Raw genomic sequence first — 14,094 nt, 5'->3', positions numbered from 1 at the left:
GAATACATAACCAAATTAGAAGGAAGAGGTTACTAAATTTATTGAAGAAGGAAAAAATAGATATAGCATTTGTGCAGGAAATGCATCTAACTGAAGTGGAATATAACAAAATAAAGAAAGACTGGGTAGGACACTTAACGGTAGCATCCTATAATCCAAAAGCTAGAGGTGTAGCCATGCTAGTTAACAAAAATGTACCAATCAAAATAGAGGAGGAAATATTATATCTGGCAGGGAGGCATGCAATGATAAAGTGTCAGATATACTCAGAATTTTGGAAATGCTCAATATATTCGCACCTAACGAGGAGGACCAAAAGTTTATGCAGGAAATTTTTTGAAGATTGCAGTCACACAAGGAAATACATTGAGAGGAGGGGATTTTAATCTTAATTTGGACCAATGTTGGATAAAACTGGACAAAAGACAAGTAAAAAGAATAAAGTAGCCAAATTTATGGTTAAATCAATGCAGGAAATGAAACTTATGGATATATGGAGGCAACACCCAAGAGAGAAGGAATTTTCATATTATTCAAATAGGCAGAAAACTTACTCAAGGATTGATATGTTTTTGTTGTCATCCCATATTCAAGGGAGAGTTAGGAAAACTGAGTATAAAGCTAGATTACTATCAGATCATTCACCCCTGTTATTAGCTATAGAATTGGAGGACATCCCACCAAGAACATATAGATGGAGGTTAAACTCCATGCTACTTAAAAGACAGGAATTTAGGGAATTTATTGAACGCCAAATTAAAACACATTTTGAAATAAAGACAGGATCAGTGAAAGAAAAATTTATATTATGGGACGCAATGAAAGCCTTCATTATAGGGCAGATAATAAATTATGTGACTAAGATGAAAAAGGATTACAATTGGGAAACAGAGCAGTTGGAAAGGGAGATAGCAAAATACAGAAAAGGAATTATTAAAAAGGGATGATATTACAAAAAGGAGAGAATTGGCGGACAAAAAAATTAAATACGAAAAATTACAAATGTACAAGCAAAAGTATTACGAACTTGGAGAAAAACATAAAATATTAGCCTGGCAACTTAAAACAGAATAAGCTAAAAGAATGATACTGGCATCAAGAAAAAAGGACAAACAAATTACATATAGTCCAAAAGAGATTAATGAAAACTTTAAGGAATTTTATGAATAATTGTATCAAACTGAGAACGAGGGGAAAGATGTTAAAACAGAGGAATTTTTAGCTGAAACAACTGCCGAAATTGCAAGAAGAGGAACAAAACAAAGTAATAAAACCATTTGAAATAGAGGAAATACAGGATATATTAAAAAAGCTGCCAAACAATAAAACACCAGGAGAGGATGGATTTCCAATAGAATTCTATAAAACATTTAAAGAGTTATTAATTCCTCCTCTCCTGGAAGTAATGAACCAGATAGAAGAAACACAAAACTTGCAGATTCATGCAAGACAACAATAATTACAGTAATACCAAAGATGGGGAAGGATCCATTAACACCAGCAACATATAGACCAATATCTCAACTCAGACTATAAGATAATAGTGAAATTATTAGAAAACAGATTGGCCGATTGTGAACCTAAAATAGTAAAACAAGATCAAACTGGATTTATTAAGAAAAGACGAACAGAGGATAATGTCTGCAAACTTATTAATCTAATTCACACAGTTCGAGGAAATAAGAAACCAACAGTGGCTGTTGCTCTAGATGCAGAACAAGCCTTTGACAGAGTAGAATGGAATTATTTATTTAAAGTATTACAGAGGTTCAATCTACCAGAAAAAATATATAAATTGGATTAAAGCATTGTATAATGTACCGTTGGCGAAGGTAACAGTAAATGGATGTGTATCGAGTTACTTTAAATTAAGTAGGTCAACTAGACAGGGATGTCCCTCATTGTTTGCCTTAGCAATAGAACCTTTGGCAGAACTGATAAGAATAGAAAATAAAATAAAAGGGATAAAATTCAAGGAGAAGGAGTATAAAATCAGCTCATTTGCAGATGACATCATAGTATACCTAACAGAACCAGAGGTATCAGTAAAAGAATTACATAAGAAATTGAAGGACTATGGAGAAATATCGGGGTACAAGATCAACACAAATAAAAGTGAAGTGATGCCAATGAGTAAAGCAGACTATACAGCAAGTACAAGCAAGTACAAGCAATCTGATACCTAGGGATAAGGTTACATAATAACTTAAGCCACCTGTACAAACTAAATTATCAGCCACTAATAAAGAAATTGCAGGAAGACTTAGAACATTGGAAAGAACTACCACTAATGTTGATGGGGAGGGTAAACTGCATTAAAATGAACGTGTTCCCAAGGATACAATACTTATTTCAAACATTACCAATTCCTTTAACAGAAAAATTCTTTAAGGAACTAAAGAGAATAATAAGGAAATTCTTGTGGAAAGGAAGGAATCCAAGGGTAGCGTTAGATAAATTAGCAGAGAGGTATAATCAAGGTGGTTTGCAGTTACCAAATTTTAGAAATTATTATAGAGCTGCACAATTAAGGTATTTATCAGATTTTTACCAGACAAGGGAGAAAACATGATTGGACTAAGATAGAACTAGATAAAATAGGGGAGAAGGTACCGGAACATATACTTTATAAGTGGGATGAAAAGCTGGTGCAATATAAAAACTTACCAGTACTGCATCATTTACGTAATACATGGAAGAAGATCCACTTAGAAAGGAAAAAAACAAATGATCAAATACCAAAATTACTATTGATGCAAAATCCCCTAATCCCTTTTACAATAGACAACCTTTCCTTTAGAGAATGGGAGAGAAAAGGAATCAAAAGAATAGAAAACTTTTTTGGGAAATAATTTATTAACATTTGAACAATTGAAGTACAAATATGGAATAACTCATGGTACAATGTTTGCATATCATCAATTGAAAACTTATTTAAAGGATAAATTGGGAAACAGATTGAGATTACCTGAAGGAAGCAGCTTTGAATACGTGATTACAGACACAATGATAATTAAAAGATTTATATCCAACATGTACATTAAGCTGCAAGAGAAGGAATATGAAATAAACTATAAACCTAAGCAGAAGTGGGAAAAGGATCAAAACATAAAGATTAAAAATGAAATATGGGAAAAGTTATGTTCTGGAACTATGAAGAATACAATAAACACAAGGTTACGCATGATACAGTATAATTGGTTACACAGGGTATATGTTACTCCTCAAAAATTTTAAAAATGGGACTCAACATTATCAGATAGATGTTTTCACTGTAAGAAGGAAATGGGAACAACACCACATGCAACTTGGGTGTGTACGAAAGTAAATACGTTTTGGGAAGAATTAAATCAGATACTAAATAAAATTACAAAATATAACATACCAAAAAAACCAGAGATATTTTAAGTAAAATAAGTAGAGAATTAGGCCTCAAATTGGATAAATTGCAAAAAAAATTCATTATGATAGCCTTAGCGATAGCAAAAAAATGTATAATGTCAACTTGGAAAATGGAAGAGAGCCTGAGTATACAGAAATAGTACATGGAAATGAATAAATGTATTCCACTGGAAAAAAAAACATATAATTTAAAAAATAAAGTCACAATGTTTGAACAAATTTGGGAACCATACATGGAACATATCAGAGAGAGCTTGCCTACGTGCTCCATCCCCTAAAATGAAAATGAAAATGATAAGAAGACAAAATGACTAGATTCAGTGTGTAATAAGTAGATGACACATTTTTCTTGTTTATTTTCCTTTGTGTGAAGATACTGTTTTATGGTTTTATTGTATTGTAAATGTTGAATATTTATGGGTTTTGGAGGGAGTGGGTAGAGGGGAGGGAGGGAAAGGGGAAAAAAAGGGGAGAAAAGATGACTGTGTAAATTTAATAAGAAATGTTTGTACATATTTTGATTGATATGGTTCATAGTGTGAAAAATAAAAAATTATAAAACAAACTAATGGAGTCACGGTCTTCCAGCAGGAAATGGACTGGATGGTAGACCAGAACGGTCTAACAGGTACATTCCCATATCTGGATAATATCCCCATCTGTGGCCATGACCCGTAAGACCATGAAACCAACCTTGAGAGATTCTTCCAAACTGCAAAACGGCTGAACCTAACCTATAATTTAGAGAAGTGTGTCTTTCAGACCACTCACCTCGCAATTTTAGGTTGAGTGGTGGAAAACAGGGTGGTAAGGCCAGATCCTGACTGCATACACCTCTCATGGACCTCCCACCGCCCCAAACCCAGAAGACACTCAAAAGCTGCCTGGGTTTTTTCTTATTACGTCCAATGTGTCCCCCAGTCATAAACACACTGCACAGCATCTTCATCATTTTCGGGTACCCCAGTTATATCCACAGTGACCAGGGATCCTCCTTTATGAGGCAGTATCTTCTGGAGTGCGGTATTGCTTTGAGCAGGACCACTAGCTAAAACCCACGTAGTAACGGGCAGGTCAAAAGGGAGAATGCCACCGTCTGGAAAGCAATCACGCTTTCCCTCTGGTCTAAAGGCCTCCCCAGCACTCAATGGCAGGACATGCTCCCAAATGGCTTACACTCCATCAGGTCTCTGTTGTGCACTGCCACCAACGCTACCCCACACGAACGCATGTTCTTGTTCTCACAGAAGTCCGAATCGGGAATGACCACACCGGCTTGGCTGATGGTTCCTGGGCCTGTTCTGCTGAGGCATCATGTCCGGTACTCAAAAAAAATGACTCCCGAGAGGATTGGGTAACGCTGCTACACACGAACCCGCACTATGCTTATATCGAGTACCTGAACAGACAGGAGGACATGGTCTCAATAAGGGACCTGGCCCAAGCCAGATCTAACATTGTAACATTCGTTCCCCAACCTTCCTCCAGCTCTCCCCCAGGTACCATGCCGGGACAGCGGGACCAGCAGCAGTACGTAGATAGTGATGACTGCGGACTAGAGGTACCCGCAGCAACCCTCAGAGACTCCGATGACGATCAGGCACCGCTCCCGCCAGCTACTCTGATTCCGGCACAACGGTGATCATGTCGGACAATCAGGCCACCCAACCGTTACAGCCTGTAACCCCTGCATGCTATCCTCCCCATGTTTTGGAGTCCAAAGAAAGAGTGTGCCATTGCTATTCCCCTGCATACAGACAACAGACTATTAAGAACTCAAAAAACCACCACTCTGTAATGAACCCCCCCTCCTTTCTTTTAGCCACCCCAGGGTCAGTTCTCAAAGAAGGGATGAATGCGATAGTATGGGATCCTATCACCTCTGTATATATTTGTATATAGTACTAATGATTGGCTGAGAGCTGTCGCCACACCGACTGGCCAGGTCATAAGGTACTGCTCCTAACCACACCCAGGTCAGTCTGGCCTGGTCGACCTCGATGTACTCTTTGGCTTGGCTTCGCGGACGAAGATTTATGGAGGGGGTAAAAAGTCCACGTCAGCTGCAGGCTCGTTTGTGGCTGACAAGTCCGATGCGGGACAGGCAGACACGATTGCAGCGGTTGCAAGGGAAAATTGGTTGGTTGGGGTTGGGTGTTGGGTTTTTCCTCCTTTGCCTTTTGTCAGTGAGGTGGGCTCTGCGGTCTTCTTCAAAGGAGGTTGCTGCCCGCCAAACTGTGAGGCGCCAAGATGCACGGTTTGAGGCGTTATCAGCCCACTGGCGGTGGTCAATGTGGCAGGCACCAAGAGATTTCTTTAGGCAGTCCTTGTACCTTTTCTTTGGTGCACCTCTGTCACGGTGGCCAGTGGAGAGCTCGCCATATAACACGATCTTGGGAAGGCGATGGTCCTCCATTCTGGAGACGTGACCCATCCAGCGCAGCTGGATCTTCAGCAGCGTGGACTCGATGCTGTCGACCTCTGCCATCTCGAGTACTTCGACGTTAGGGGTGTAAGCGCTCCAATGGATGTTGAGGATGGAGCGGAGACAACGCTGGTGGAAGCGTTCTAGGAGCCGTAGGTGGTGCCGGTAGAGGACCCATGATTCGGAGCCGAACAGGAGTGTGGGTATGACAACGGCTCTGTATACGCTTATCTTTGTGAGGTTTTTCAGTTGGTTGTTTTTCCAGACTCTTTTGTGTAGTCTTCCAAAGGCGCTACTTGCCTTGGCGACACTCCAGTCTTTTGGTAATAAAAGCCTTGGTTTGAATCTACAAGTCTTTGAGTCATTCAACGCGCTACAGACAGCTTCTTCCCCGCTGCCATCAGATTGCTGAATAATCAAGGAACCAAAGACACTGCCTTACTTTTCGTGCATTTCTAAAAATTTATTGTTGTAAGATGGTTATAATATGAATGTTACTCTATGATGCCACTGCAAAACACTGAATTTCATGACTTGACAATAAATCCTGATTCTGATTCTGATCATGCTTTGGCATTTCCAGAACGACATAGCATGCCTGTTTGCAGACTTAGAAAATAACAGCATGTTACAACCAGATGAGAAGGTGCCTTTCAGTGAACTGATGGTTCTCAAGCTGCAGTGGTATGGTACGTATCTCAGTGTGTGTCCTTGGGAAATGCTCAGACAGATTGTCAAGTGTTTGGGATGAATCTTAACAAATACTCCTGCATCGTTTACCACACCTTCCTGGTTCAGGTGGATTCTGGAGACAGATGGATGATAATCTTGCGTTCAATACAATGTCATGTGTGGCTGATGCTCCAAAAGCCTTTGGTGGGAATGAATGGGCAATATATTGATTTTAATTATTATTGTTGCTTGGCTGGTTTTCACTCTGCTGGTTTTCACCATGACCTGTTATCACTTTTATAATCTTGAATGGCAATTTGCTAACATACTTACTCTCTATTTTCATTATCCAATAATTCCTCCAATAATCTTTTGGTAAAAAAAACATCAGAAAATTAGCAAAAAAAATGCAATGTGTGTCTAGGAATTGCAGAGAATTTCTATTTTGTTTCAGTTAAATAGAAATAGTACTGAGCTCCAATTTGAAATATATACAACTAAGTAGAAATGATTATGTACAATATTTTCTCCTGTGCATTATTCAGATAATACAGGTAATTTTGCAAGAATGTTAGAACTGTTTTACAATGACCACATGGAAATATTTTCCAGAAGTACGATAATTGGGAAGGGGAAACTTGCCATTTATGGGGATGGCAATATAATGATAATAGGATTGACTGAACGCATTTCAATCTGTATGCGAAGAAAATTATGAATATGCATATGGACTTAATATATTTCAGCATTCTAACTTTTAAAGTTGACTGAATAAAAATAATGATTTTAATTACCTGAAAATAGAAATGTAATTGTGTAAGTCTTTTAATTAAAACTTGCACCATTACTGTAGATGGATCTTGAAAAGCATACATGTCTTCTTCTTTGGCTTGGCTTCGCAGACGAAGATTTATGGAGGGGGTAAATGTCCACGTCAGCTGCAGGCTCGATTGTGGCTGACAAGTCCGATGCGGGACAGGCAGACACGGTTGCAGCGGTTGCAGGGGAAAATTGGTTGGTTGGGGTTGGGTGTTGGGTTTTTCCTCCTTTGCCTTTTGTCAGTGAGGTGGGCTCTGCGGTCTTCTTCAAAGGAGGTTGCTGCCCGCCAAACAGTGAGGTGCCAAGATGCACGGTTTGAGGCGATATCAGCCCACTGGCGGTGGTCAATGTGGCAGGCATCAAGAGATTTCTTTAGGCAGTCCTTGTACCTTTTCTTTGGTGCACCTCTGTCACGGTGGCCAGTGGAGAGCTCGCCATATAACACGATCTTGGGAAGGCGATGGTCCTCCATTCTGGAGGATACATGTCTCCAGATACATGTCTTACATCTCTATTTAAAGACCATATGAGAACCTTTAGGGTGTTTTATTGATGTGTCTGCAGGTGACTATTGAAGAGTTCAGCAAGAATGCATAATTATATATTGCCACATGCTAAATGGATAAATTAACATATCTTGGAATGTTAATGATTATGAGTAAGGTATGGCACCAATTTGTTGTCCAAGGCTAATTCTCTGCATATGTGCATAATGCTGTTAAGTATTGATCAGGCATATGGAGGAGTAAAGCAGTCACTGTCATTGAAGTAGAAACACAATGCTGGAAAAACTCAGCAGGACAAACAGTGTACTTTCCATGGCAAAGTTAAAGATGCATTACCAATGTTTCAGGTTTGAGCCCTTCATCAAATGGTGGTGGGGGGGACAGGCAGGGGGAGCACAGGCCCACAGGCAAGAGGTGAATGAGGGAGGGAGGTCACAATAGCGCTGGGGGAGGGGGCATGGCTCTGCAAATGGAGAAGGAATGGGGTGGAGAGCTAAGGAAAGGAGACAGAGGGATAGGAAAGAGAGGGAGAATAGAGAGTGGCCAAGCAGAAAATGGAGAAGTTGCCGTTAATGCCATCTGGTTGGAGGGTATCCAGAAGGAATATTAGGTTTTGTTCCTCCAATTTACAGGTGGCCGAGATTTAGCAGAGCATGACACCATGCTCAGACATGTCAGTGTGGAAGTGAGGTGCAGAGTTGAAATGGTTGGTCTCTCGGAGATCCCATCCATTGATGTGGACAGAATGATGGTGTTCAGTATATCAGTCTCTCAGTCTGCATTCAGTCTGTCCAATGTAGAGAAGGTCACAATGGGAGCACCAGATGACCCTCTCAGATTCACAATCGAAGTGTCGCTTCACTTGGAAGGACTCTTTGAGGCCCCTAATGGTCGTAGGGAGGAGGTGTGGCACATCCTGCGATCTTAGGGGAGGATGCCAAGTGGGTGATTAGTGGGCAGAAGTATGGTTATTGGCGGTGACTCTTTAAAGCACAAAGACCAACCTCCAATTACTCTTGGTAAAGGAACAGCCCAGTATGGTACAAATCCTGTGCAGTAGTGGGTCCTTGGCTTAGTTTTCTCTACCTTGTAATGGTTTAATGTTATTATTGGCAATTACCACAGTCAACCATCTTGTTTTTGTTACAAATTTAAGACAGGGTGAAGTTAAAGAGCTCGGTGTTTTACCATTTTAATGGCCAAACAATATAAAATAGTCTGTAATTTAGATAATTAAAACTACCCTTTACAAATCTCTCCAAATTTGTCTCATCAATAAATAATTGATCGTGTAAATTGCAAGTACCAATTTCAATACTTATTGTTGTCAAATTAATTTCAGTAAAAGTCCAAAAATCTGGATGCCAGAAATCCAGTCCACCCGATAATCTGCCCTTCATGAAAACTCCCATTTTAAATTTAGCGGGCTTTTGTGTGCGGGCGCATATGTATAAGTGCCACAGATGCACAGAAGTTGCGAAAATGAATGAATAAATATTTATTTGGTTGTGGCGGTGCATAACCTAATGGCTAACCGTCCCCACTTGTATAGCCACATAGTGGGGCAGCCATTAAGAGATGGCATCGTCAGGTGTTTCTTCTTGACTCCAGCATCCCTTCCAGCGCACGCCCTGGGCAGCGATTATGACATCACAATGCACCAGGTGACTGTGCTCATGCTGCCCTTAAAGGGGTGCGCTGAATTGGAATAAAAACAATCATTAACATCCATCGGTGTGGTGGCAGTGATTTACTTCAGCTCCTCAGAGCGCCACATTGGTGACCCCGACAGGCTCAGACAACCTTCTGGACCCAACCAATGATGGATACAGCAGAGGTTAATGCGGTAGCCCTCAAACTTCCCCCTTTCTGGCCACATCACCCATGGTTGTGGTTTGGCCAAGCGGAAACACAATTCCACCTCCGCAACATCAAGGCTGATACCACCAAGTTTTACCATGTCATGCGTGCCTTCGATCAGGCCACAGTGGTGAGGGTGGACGATATCATCCATCGGCCACCAGCAACCAAAAAGTACACAGCCCTCAAAAATCTGCTCCTGGGGAAGTTTGGCCTCTCACCCCAGCAGCGTGCGTCCAGACTCTTACATCTAGACGTGTTGGAGGACCGCAGCCCCTCAGCCCTCATGGACGAGATGCTGGCCCTGGGAGAGGATCATGAGCCATGCTTCCTCTTCAGATAGATCTTTCTAGAACAGATGCCAGAGAACATTTGGCTCCATCTGTCTGAAGAGGTCTTTTTCGATCCCCGCAAGGCAGCAACCGGGCAGATGCCCTCCGGCAAGCTAAGCAGGAGAACAAGGCAGCACTCAGGCAGATTTCCAAGCTGGCACCCCGTCACAGCAAGATTCCCCTAAGGGCAAGCCTGAAGAAGGCCAGTCATTGTGGTGCTTCTACCATCAGTGCTGGGGGCCTAAAGCCCGCAAGTGCCACCAGCCCTGTGACTTCCAGCCAGCCCTGCGACTACCAGGGAAACAGCCAGGCCAACCGCCATTGATGGCTGCGACGATTGGTCACGTGAACAGCCTCTTCTACATCCAAGACAGATCCACAGGCTGCCAGTTTCTAGTCGACAGAGGGGCTGAGCTGAACATTCTTCCACCCCACAGTGCTGGAAACACGGACTCGAACCCCTGGTCCAGCCCTGTGGGCTACCAATGGCTCTACAATCAAAACCGTTGGCACTCATAGGGGAAGAGAAGTTCTCATGGAGGATCATCCTGGCCTCGGTGAGTACGGCGCTGTTAGGGGCTGATTTCCTAAGGGCTCATGGCTTGCTGGTGGACATAAGGGGCAGGAGGCTGCTCAATGCCCGCACCTTCTGCTCGGAGCGCCTGGGCACGGCAGACAATGCCAGGTTGGAGATCACCACAGTCGCTGCCGCTGAAGACAAATTCGCTGAGATCCTCAGTGAGTTCCCTGCCACCCTGGACCCTCGCTTCGACATCGCCTTCCCCCGACACAGAGTATTCCATCATGTCTCCACACAAGGTCCCCCAATCCACACCAGGGCTAGACAGCTGCTGCCGGAGAAACTGAAGCAGGCCAAGGAGGAATTCTCCAGACTCCAGGAGTTGGGCATCATTCAGCGATCGAACAGTGCTTGGTCGGCGCCGCTACACATGGTCCCGAAGTCATCGGGAGGTTGGGGGCCTTGCAGAGACTGCAGATAGCTGAATGACACCACGGTGCAAGGTTCTTTTCAAAGGTCAATCTGGTGTGCAGATACCACCAGATCCCGGTCTGCCCTGACGACGTTGGAAAGACTGCCATTATAACCCCCTTTGGCCTGTTCGAGTTTCTCTGCATGCTATTCGGCCTGAGGAATGCTGCCCAGACATTCAGTGGGTAGGGATTTGGACTTTGTCTTTATCTACCTAGATGACATCTTGGTAGCTAGCCGTACTCTTGAAGAGCACAAGGCCCATCTCTGTACCCTGTTCGCCCAGCTGGCAGAATTTGGTGTCATGGTCAACAAGGCCAAATGCCAGTTCGGGAAACAAACTTTGCAGTTCCTGGGGCACACCATCACAGCATCTGGGGCAGCTCCAGCACCGCAGAAGGTGGCAGCCGTCCAATGTTTCTCCAAGCCCTCGTCCCTCAAAGGGCTACAGGAATCTGTGGAGATGGTGAACTTTTACCATCGATTCATCCCCCACATCACCCACATCATGTGGCCTCTGTTGACACTGATAACGACGAAGGAGAAGACCTTGGCCTGGTCGGGGGAGGCAGACGAGGCTTTTGCAGCGATGAAGTGGCCCCTCGCTGAGGTGACTTTGTTAGTGCATACATGGTGTTATCGGTCGATGCTTCTGCCACAGTGGTTGGAGGGGTGCTCTAGCAGTGGCTGGACGGACAGTGGCACCCACTAGCATTTTTCAGCAAGCAGTTGTGGCCTCCTGAACTAGAATACAGTGCATTTGACCGGGAGCTCCTGGCGCTGTACCTGGCTATCCGCCATTTTTTATATTTCCTAGAGGGCAGGACTTTTACAGTGTTTACCGACCACAAGTCTCACCCGAGCACTATCGATGGCCAAGGACCCATGGTCGGCCAGGCAACAGCGCCACCTGTCCTACGTTCCAGAATTCACAATGGACATCCGGCACAGGGTGGGTAAACACCAATATAGTTGCTGACTCGCTCTCCTGCCGGGCCATCAGAGCGCTAGTTCCCGGTCTCGACTACGCACAGCTCGCACAGGCCCAACAGCGCGACGCCGAAACCCAAGATCTCCGCACTACAGTATCAGGGCTCCAGAATGAGGATATCCGCCTCCCCGATTCCACCCAGGCGCTGCTCTGCAATACCTCCACCTGCTCATCGCGCCCGGTAGTTCCACAGGACTGGAGGGCCAGGGACGTCAGTTCCATCCACAGTCTCACCCACCCCTCAGTAAAGACTACCATCCGTATGGTGGCTTAGCGATTCTTCTGGTGTGGCCTCAAGAAGGAGGTCGCAGCACTAGCCCGCAACTGTGTCTGATGCCAGACCTCCAAAGTCCACAGGCACACGAAGGTCCCTGTCCAACATTTCGACCCGGCACCGCGAAGGTTTCAACATATCCACGTAGACATTGTGGTCCCCTTGCTGGTGTCCAGGGAGTCGCAGTACCTATTCACCATAGTGGACAGAGTCACCAGGTTGCCGGAAGCCATCCCGGTCCATGAAGCATCAGCAGAGACGTGCGCTAGAACCCTGGTTGGCCAATGGATTGCTTGGTTCGGCATGTCGGTGCATATTAGGAGCGACAGGGGCACTCAATTTACCTCCACCCTATGGTTGCAGCTGGCGAGGCTTTTAGGGGTAACACTGCACCACACCACGGCTAACAGCCCTGACTGGGTGGACGAGTTGCCCTGGGTCCTCCTTGGAATCAGAATGACGCCCAAGGAGGACCTGCAAGCCTCGTCAGCTAAAATGGTCTACGGCACACCACTCTCCCTACCAGGGGAATTCTTTGGCCCCCAAATGAAGGCCACGCAGAGCGAAGGTGAGCGGCTCGCTGACCTCCGTAAATGCCTGGGCAACCTGACCCCACCGCCCCTGTCGCATCGGCCCAAAGAACACAATGTGATGCAATTCGTCAGAAGGGGACCACAGAGAGCACCGCTGCAGCGGCCTTACAAGGGGCTGTACAAGGTTCTCTGGCGGTTGGGCGAAACTTTTACTTTGGGGTTGGGTCAGGGAGGAATTGTTTACCGTGGACTGCTTGAAAGCTGCCCACCTAGACTTATCTCAACGGGTCCAGGTGGCCGTGCCCAGATGGCGGGGCCAGCTGCCCAAGCAACAGGACGCATAGCTGGTTCTGGTGGCGGGGGTGTTGTTTGGTGGCACACAGCCTAATGGCGAACCGGCCACGCTTGTATCTCCACATGACGACGACGCCATGGGAAAATGGCGTCGTCAGAGGTTTCTCTTTGACTCCACCATCCCTTCCAGCGCACGCCCTGGGCAGCGATTATGACATCACAATGCACCAGGTGAATGAGCTCATGCTGCCCTTAAAGGGGCATGCTAAATTTGAATTAAAACCATTGTTAAATTCCATCGGTGTGGTGGCAGTGATTTACTTTTTTTGTACTTTGTATTTTATATGAAAATATGTTTTGTTAATAAACTATCAAAATGTACTTGTTCATCTCTCCTTTGTTCTCCTTAAATATGAACTTTAAAAGCACTGCCCAAAATCCTGAAATTTGAACTGGCCCAATCCCCGAGCAGCCCGGATTTTAGGACATCCTGAGTTAAAAAGACTTGCATGTGATAGATCAGAGTCTGGTATACCCAGAGGTGTTGAAGTTCATGCAGGAGTTCAGAGATACAAGTGTAGGTACTGCTCTCCTTGGTTGTAATTTAGCGGTGTTCACCATTTAACATGTGCTCATTCAGTGCCTTTAGCTTCATTAGGCCCCGATTGGTGCATTAATTTGAATAAAAAATAACCAGCACAAAAAATGCTTCTACTGCATTTTATCTTTTGTTTTCCCAGAACTTCCTCTGGTGCCCTGAAATTCCCAAATCGCTGAAGATCTGGAGCCACCAATCTGCAAATTTTATATTCCTCCATTTTCATCAGCCAGCCAATGGCTTTAGATAGTTTAAATTCTGCTTAGATAGTTTACATTTAAATTTTCTCCTTATTTTTGACTCCCACTCTCTTTGCTACAGGTTGAACCTCTTTAATCTGGCGACGTTGAGACCTGGCCATTGCTGGACCACAGGGAACCCCTTATGTAAACATATC

General features: G+C 44.2%; 1 protein-coding gene across 1 annotated transcript in view; it reads left to right on the top strand.

Moving 5' to 3' along the window:
- Positions 1–6,494, top strand: part of hdac11 (histone deacetylase 11) — a 120,116-nt gene extending 113,622 nt beyond the window's left edge. Inside the window, exon 12 of the mRNA XM_069939800.1 lies at positions 6,411–6,494. The gene's annotated coding sequence lies outside the window, so the exon portion shown is untranslated. The remainder of the gene's footprint in view (positions 1–6,410) is intronic.
- Positions 6,495–14,094: the final 7,600 nt, after the last annotated feature.

Source organism: Narcine bancroftii, chromosome 5 (genome assembly GCF_036971445.1).
Source record: "Narcine bancroftii isolate sNarBan1 chromosome 5, sNarBan1.hap1, whole genome shotgun sequence".
In the NCBI taxonomy this organism is placed as follows: Eukaryota; Metazoa; Chordata; class Chondrichthyes; order Torpediniformes; family Narcinidae; genus Narcine; species Narcine bancroftii.
Note: the sequence above shows the minus strand (reverse complement) of the source record. Positions and strands in the feature narration are given on the sequence as shown.